This window comes from Hibiscus syriacus, unplaced genomic scaffold (genome assembly GCF_006381635.1).
Source record: "Hibiscus syriacus cultivar Baekdansim isolate YM2019G1 unplaced genomic scaffold, ASM638163v2 tig00003096_pilon, whole genome shotgun sequence".
In the NCBI taxonomy this organism is placed as follows: domain Eukaryota; kingdom Viridiplantae; phylum Streptophyta; class Magnoliopsida; order Malvales; family Malvaceae; genus Hibiscus; species Hibiscus syriacus.
The window spans coordinates 521,727-529,969 of record NW_024061961.1 but is presented as its reverse complement, the minus strand read 5'-3'; the positions used below and the strand labels follow the sequence as shown (position 1 = coordinate 529,969).

The following is an 8,243-nucleotide window of genomic DNA, read 5'->3' as shown; positions in this document are numbered from 1 at the left end:
AAATACATTTTTGGTGGATCAACACCTCGTTTTAAATGATGCGAATGATGAAAACAAAATAAAGGAAAAGAAAATAAAAAGAGTTAGTGAGGTAAATCAAAACAATAATAAAAATGAAAAATCCTACCCCACATGATATCTACCCGAACATGCTTAATATTCCTACCCAGACATGATTTCTATCCAGCATGCTAATTCCAAACAAATCCTAACCGCATATTTGTCTAGTTCGCATGCTTTGAACAGAAAATAAAGTCGGAAACAAAGTATCTTAGGGTTTGGAATGAGGTTTTGGGGTGGGCTCTAATTCTATGCACTCTCCCGGTTTAGGTTCTAAAAAAGGTACTCGAGTTCTCCTTGCCGGTGCCCCCTTGGGCTTACCAGACCCTTAGTCCAAAGCTCATTACAAGATTATGTGGACTAAGTTAAACTCGAGAGGAAATATTCCCTTATGCCCATACGGAGAATAAATTCACACGAAGACATAAGGTATATGAATCCCGAAGTTACTTGCTAGGCCCATACGGTGAATAAATTCACACGAAGGCGTCGCTTTCACCCCCACTTAAAAGGGTTCGGAGCTTGGGTATAAAGCCAGAGATGGAAACTGTTTCAAAAATCTGAAATCATTGAAAAACGTCAGTACAACTATTTACTTGAAAAAATAATCAAAGATAAATAATTGGAATCGAATAAATAAATTAAAATTTAAATTTGTAATTTTTCGCTAAAAGAAGACAACTGAAAATTAATTTCGGCCTGACTCACTTACCAGTCCCCAGCGGAGTCGCCAAGCTGTCAGAACCGTCTTTCGGTTGGGTCCTGGAATTGGGCTTCGACTTGAAATGAGTGGGTTGGAGTCGCCACCGACCACTTTAAAACAATTTAGGTGGATCAGACACCATCTTACCTGATTTGCGTTTTACATAAATGTGTCGGGTTCGGGAGTCGGTTACGGTCAAGGAAGGATTAGCACCCTTGGACCGCCCTTTCGGTACCAATTAATTTATCGGTTGTCTTATTTGAAAAATTAAAATTTAAATCAAAATTTAAAATATTCGATTCAAATTACTCACATTTGATTAGTTAAAGTTGTCCCTAAAAAAGTCAAGATAAATACTAAATGGTGTAATATGTAAATATAAAATAAAAAATAAAATAAAAAATAAAAATAAATAAAATTAAGAATATTAAAAAAAAACCTTAGGTTCCTAGGCACTCCTGTTGCCGCCTCTTGGATTTCACTTTTATATCAACTTGAATGTGATGTGCTCCCATGGAAATCAGATCTTGAAAATCAACAATTCATGCATAGCTTTAGTGTGAACATGGCCCAGTGTGTATTCTATCATTCTCTCCCTTTTAAAAAATCATTTCCTCCCCGATCTTATTCGTTTGTGTCCATCAAACGCAGGATCCGAAGCTTAGCTCTTGGCCTTGCTTGCAGAGGTGAAAAAAATGATATAAAATCTCCTTTGTTCTTTAGTTTGCATGTACATGATGTTGATGGAACGAGAGAGGCTCGGTTAGCATTGAAGGAGCACGCTACTGATCTTGGGACCACTCGGAGTGTTGTGGTTGTTGATGTGGCGCATAGTTAGGGGACCACCGCTGGTTCGTGCGCTCACGTGGACCATTTGGTTGCTAGCGTAGAAGGTGAATGGCCATAGCTGGAGCGGCTGTCTTTCTATTTCTGTATTGAATGTGTAATAATAATTCGAGAGAGGGAGAGAGACAGTGTTCTTGAAACATTCTCAGGAGATGGGTGAAGGAATTGAAAGCGAAGGGTAAACAATAATTTTTTTTCTTTCTTTCAAGAGATTTGGGTCGGATTGTTAGCTGGTCCGTTCCATCAGGACTTTAATGTTTCCACGAGCATCAAAGCCATCAAGCTGGTTCATCATCCCCCATAGTACCTGGAACCCCCCATCCTTGAGAGAGAGCTTTTTAATCTAATTGAGAGCAGAGTACAAGGAGAAATTATAGGGACGTGTGTTATGGGGATCCATCGTGGGGCCCTGGATATATGATTTTTTAATTCAACTTCTTCCTTTTTCTCCAAGTATTCAGAGACCCATTAATCTGCGGCACTTCACCATTTATCGTGGGTCCCTCTGAGACCTACAAAATAATTATATATAAATTAATAATAATAAGTAATTATAATAATAATAATATAATATATATTTTTTAAGTCCGGTCAAAAACGGGTGTCTACAATTATCATAAATCTATATTAGTTGTTTTATTATATATATATATTTAAAAGAGTAGTGTAAGCAGACTCATTAACAAAATTGATACTAGGTTCGACGCACGTTTCTTTTCGTCTATACAACTTGATTACAAACTGTTAGCAAATCCATCTATGTACATGCAAAACCTAGCAGAGGCCATATTTTCAAAAGCAAGATCCTCCACTTGAAAAAACATACGAGAAAACAGCAGCCTGTCATAAAAAGCTTCGATGCTTGTAAATTTCATTATGCAAGGTTTGAAGAAATTTACCTTTATAAATTATCCCAGCTGCATGCTTTGGCTTTTCATGTTATCATGAGCAGAATAATCAGTGTTTCTGTCGTAAGAAATTTGGAATCGTCAACGGGTTTTAACATAACCAGGAGCTTAAAATCAGTCTATAAGCGTTATCAAACCTGATTGAAAGAAGATTTTCAGGGCGGTAACGTCCATGAAAGCAAACTGCTTCAAGTCGGTGGTTAAGAAAAGGGAAGTAACTGGGTGCTTATGAAACGTCAGTACCTTGTGGGAAGCAATCTGTATTCTGGTGACTTGTCCAAAGGCAAGCCGCCACTGGTTCCTATGCTAATCGAGTTGCTTATCGTCTCGATGTCGGTACAGTGAACCATATGCCAGACCTTAACAGCCCCATCATGGTGACCTGTTACGTACCAGTTTGTGTCCAGCCAATCAGAGGTGGTAGAACTTGTCGAAGAGAGTATATAATCAGATGGGATCTGGGATGTGCTAATTACTGCTAGACAGCAGCCATTGATGCTCCAAATAGCAAGCATCGTTCCAGCAGCAGTCATGATTTCACCAGTTAAATTGTTTACATAGACTGCAGACACTGGAGCTGGGAATTCAGGAAGTTGCCTAAAATTCTAAGGAGCTAAGGTCCCATATGATAACTGTGCAGTCATCTGATCCTCTCACAATTAGCATATAAGACTTGACTGACGTGAAGACGTGATTTTGGATCTGTGTGCACAAAGCACTTTCTTCAACACCAAACGAGTTGAGGCACGCGGATTCTCTTCACTGATTCTCCAAACATACACTAAACCATCATCAACGCCCGTGACCAAAATGTGACCATCGTGACTGAAGCCAGAACACCAAGTCTGGTTTCCTAAATGAAGATTCTCATGAGTTGAAAGGAGTCGGTCTTGGTCAAAGCTCAAAAACCTAACACTGAGATCAGGAAAACTCCATGCCACGTATTTGGCATACATTCTAGGTTTAAGCTTAGTGTTTGCCTTGCCGATAAGAATTTTCTCTTGGAAACTGACAATCTGAGTAATGGAATAAGAGCTTTTCCGTATTCAGCAGATGACGAGGAAGCCTTCTCTCAGGCTGCCTTTTAACATGGGGTTTGAGGAACAGTTGCTTAGGTGTCTGTCCAAAATGATTGATCTGAGCTAGAATTGAAGCTTTCATTGAAGGATCTTTAACTGCGTCTATGTCTACACTCCCCTCGTATGTGTAGTGGTAGAATACATTAGCAGCTTTTTCAGCAGCCTGTCAGTTGTAACAACAATATACAGCATTACAAGAGGAACAATGAGAATCAAAATATAACCAAAAAAGTTACGAGTTTTCAAATGGAGGTGAAAATATACTTCGAGAGAATGCCAATAGTTACCTTTCCCCTATGTTTATATCCAAAAATGAGGTCTATCCAGTTGTGCAGATTTTCTGAAACAAAATCAGATTCCAAGGCCTCTCTGTGCATCCGGATGAACTCCCTAGCACTGCCTTTAGCCCAAGGAGGTAGGATAACGTCTCCAACCTAGGGAATATGAAACAACACAAAATGACAAGTTTATAAGTCTTACGGTACCACAAATTTGGCACATTACAAAGAAGAATTTATTATCACTATACAACTCAAAAGTTAAAAATTTTAACCCGGACAGACCTTTTCCCCTGACTGTTTCACACCCAAGTCAAGACTGAATTGGTTTTCCAAAAACTCAGGCATGTAGAAGAATTCTGGAATAAGTTCTTTCACATCTGATGTGTTACCCTTTCCAGAAGCACTCGACCAAGTGCCTCTTATGCTACTGAAAAGACGATCAGCATGATCAAACTGGCCACCCTGTAGTTTCTGATTTTCTGCACTGAATGGTGGCAAGCGAAGAAGATAAAAGAGAACAATGCCAGCGCTAGAATAATGAGAACCGTAATGAAATTTTGGGACCTCAGGGTCATCCCAGCTCTCATACCTGAAAGATTAAAGAGAACATGAATGGTAAGCATATACAACTTCATACATGGATCTTGGAGACCATGTTAAACCATCACATCTATGATCTTTCATAGAAAAGTGAACATGACAGTGTAATTACTAATTGCTAATCTGAATGTCACAAACTACATGTGTGACGAAAGATAGGCAAATATTTATTTGAATAAGTATTAGGATTGACCTTGACTTAAATTCCTCTTCCCCTTCTGGTGTCTGACATCCCATTGTTTTATCAAGGTTGCGGAAGGTTTTGGGATCTGACAAGTCCAGATTTTTACTCTCATATTAGCAAGAACCCATGGGAAGATCGTGTATTGGGTAATATCACCATATCCACGTCCTGCCAAGGTATTGAGATGCATGAGGTACTGGAAATTGCTGATTTCTCCATTTTTCCATCTCCTTGAGAAAATTTAACCATTATTTTAAAGAAATGACCACTCTCATAGATTTCCTGTTTTGTTGATCGGGAAATTATTGTGTCCAACCTGATGCAAGGGAAAAAATTACAAATTAAACAATCACTTTCAAGAACTGGCATTTAAATAATGAAGGGTAAGTAAGAATAAAACAACTCTGAACTGAACTGGAAGGCTGGTGGATACATACATGCTGTTTCTTGGTAGATTCACTGCAAGCAGGTTTTTGAAAACTTCCTCTCTTTCTCTTTTGTGAAACACCAGGAGATCATTATATCCATCCATGCTAAACAACTCAATAGCAACAGGACGTAGCTGGTAATCACGCTTCAAAATCTCATGAATTCTATCAAGCTTCCACATACGCCAAGGGTGAGGTAAATTACCAGTGGCAACCATTTCTCCTTTCCCCATGCACCGCCATTGTAGGCCCAGGCCCTTCCCCCTACCAATGTCTTGTATGTTGTGTCCCAGGATGAAGTTGATTTTGACTGACAATCCATACTGCCAGCAACATCCTTCTTAACACCCAATGCCTGATCAATAACAGAGAGCTCATCTTCAGATTCCTTCTCACATATGCAGCCAGAATCATCAATGTAAAAGTTCTCTATTACATATAAACAAAGTTCCCCTATCAGAAATATACCATCATGTTTGTCTAGAACAACTACTCGCTCACAGTTATATCTGAATCTTATTTTATCTGTAGGTTCTAGATAAGGTCTGATTAAATATTCACTATCATTTTGCAGCTCCTTGTCTAATTTATCCTCAGTAACTTTGAATCCATCGATCCTCACGGAGGTGACATCATTGGACATTCATCTTCAGATCTTCCTGGTATGCTTACCGATATAGGGGCAGAAACTGCACTAGATTTTGAACCAAACTCGAGGGCTGAGTGAACACTAGCTTCAGTTACACTGCTAGCTTTGTCATCATTCTAGCCACTTTTTTTTTTTGATAAAAATGGCAGGCCTCGTTAAAAACTCCCTCTTGATTAAAGGAGCTTGAAACAAAGCTCCTTAATCAACGGAAGGAGGAAAAGAGTGCCTTAGAACTTTTATTAAAGGAGAACATTTACATAAGATTTAACAATTACACTACAAAACTAACCATAAAACAAAGCCACTCCTCCTGGCAGAATCAAACTACTCACTGAAAACATAAAAACCACATTGTAAACCTTACAATCAACCTATCCCTTTCTTAGCTAGACTGTCCGCCTCCCCATTACACGACCTTGGAATCAACCTCACCGAATGAACCTTGCCAGTGATAAGAGTCGAAATCTGATAAACTAGAGGAGAGAAGAAAACAGGAGCCAAAACCGGGGACTGAATCCACTCCACTGCAGATGAGCAATCACTTTCAACGATCAACCTACAAATAGATTCCCAACTAGATGACAAAAATATTTCATACCTCTTTTAATAGCCTTTAATTCAGCAAGTGGAGGAGTTCCTACACTAACATTCTCTGAAAAAGTCAAAAGGGTACACCCATTGCAATCTCTTAAAATACCTCCAATTCCTCCACCCGAACCATCTATTCTGACAGCTCCATCAACATTCATTTTAAGGAAATCGACCGGAGGGGGAATCCATCTAAAAACATCACAAACTTTGTCTTTAGAAGGTGTAACTCCATCTGCCAGAGATGGATTACCAATCAGCACATCCTCATGAATGGAAATCTTAGGGAATTTGGCTAGGAACCATTTAGAAAGCCTGAATCTAACAATGAAAAACAAAGCCAATCTGTCAAGATGAGAACCTTCAAAAACCACAGCACTCCTAACTTTCCAAATAGACCAAAAGATGACTCCCGGAATAAATTTCCAAATAGTCGAGTTCACCCTCAACTCACCCCAGGAAATAAGAATAGAATGAGGGTCTTGTGGTAGAACCAGCGATACATCCCAAAAACTAGCTAATTTATTCCATAATTCCCAAACAACAACGCAAGAAATAAATAAATGATGCACTGATTCCTCCTTTTCCTTACATAAAGGACAAAGAATGTCATCTCCGAGTGGTAGACCTCTCTTAACCAGCTCAGCTTTGACTGCTACTTTCTGATGAGCAAGCTGCCAGAGGAAAGCTTCAACCCTAGGTGGAGAAAATCCCAGCCAAATCCCTTTTGACCATAAATTATTACTCCCCAACACAGGGCCAAGAGAACTTCTGCATGATTTTGTCGAAAACAGACCATCTCCACTTGCAGTCCACGACAGAAAATCATCCACCAACTCTGAAAGTTGAATGTCCTTTAGTTTAGACATCAGATCCATCCATTGAGCCAGCTCCCAATCACTTAAGCTCCTTCTAGTTTGAACATTCCACACCCAACCGCTCGGTTCAAAACTACCAAACTCTGCAATCTTCCCCTCTTTATAGGAGAGAGCACAAAAATTCTAGGAAAAAGAAATTTGAGAGGACTCTCATCGGCTCAAATATCATTCCAAAAAGAGATGGATTCTCCATTTCCCACTATTAGTTTCGAATTTGATCTCAAACTTGAAGATACTAATTTTTTTATATACATTTTTATTTATAAATAATAATATTATTATATTATTATTATTATTATTTTATTTTACTATTATATTATTATTATTATTATTATTTATTACTATTATTAATTAAGTTATTACAGACCCAAAACTGGACCGGCCCAGTTACAAGAGACCAACCCAGACCGGTCCAACAATAAATAAACCCTAAACCCATCTAGGATTTTCTATCATCTCTGTGCCCTAGCCGCCGCATCATCAACCGTTGGATCTGGCAAGATCCAACGGTCCCTAGATGCTCCAGCAAGAAACCCTAGGGTTATGATACCCTAGGGAACACGCGGTCGCCGCTGTTGCTTCCACAATATCCACGTCGCTCCGCCGCTGCCACGTCCCGTCGAAAGCTTCCAGAAGAGCTACTGCAGCCGCACACACGTCGCTCTACAGTGAGTCACCACTAGAAGTCTGGTGACTCACTAAACATCCACCTTATTACCTGGTCCGAGAGCCCACCGTCGATGGCTATAAAAGCCATCGACCACCTGCAAACAAGAAAAAACAGCCAGAGAAGAAAAAAAGAAATCCAGCAATCACAAATCACCAAAAACAGCAAGGAAAAGAGAGAAGGGAAACTTACCGAGGGAACAACAGTCATCAGAGCCTCCTTGCGCCGTCGGAAAGCCAAAGGTCGAAGGTAAAAAAATTTAGATCTACGCATTTTAGTAGTATTTTAGGCTAAAAAACCTCCGGATTTAGCTTTAGGGGAAAACAGGCTTTAATTTGGGGAGGGTTTTGTAATTTTCGGCCACCGGATGTG

The 8,243-nt window shown here is 39.5% G+C and overlaps 1 pseudogene; it reads right to left on the bottom strand.

Annotated features, from left to right (window-relative positions):
• Positions 1 to 2,631: 2,631 nt before the first annotated feature.
• Positions 2,632 to 8,243, bottom strand: part of LOC120174413 — a 31,857-nt pseudogene continuing 26,245 nt past the window's right edge.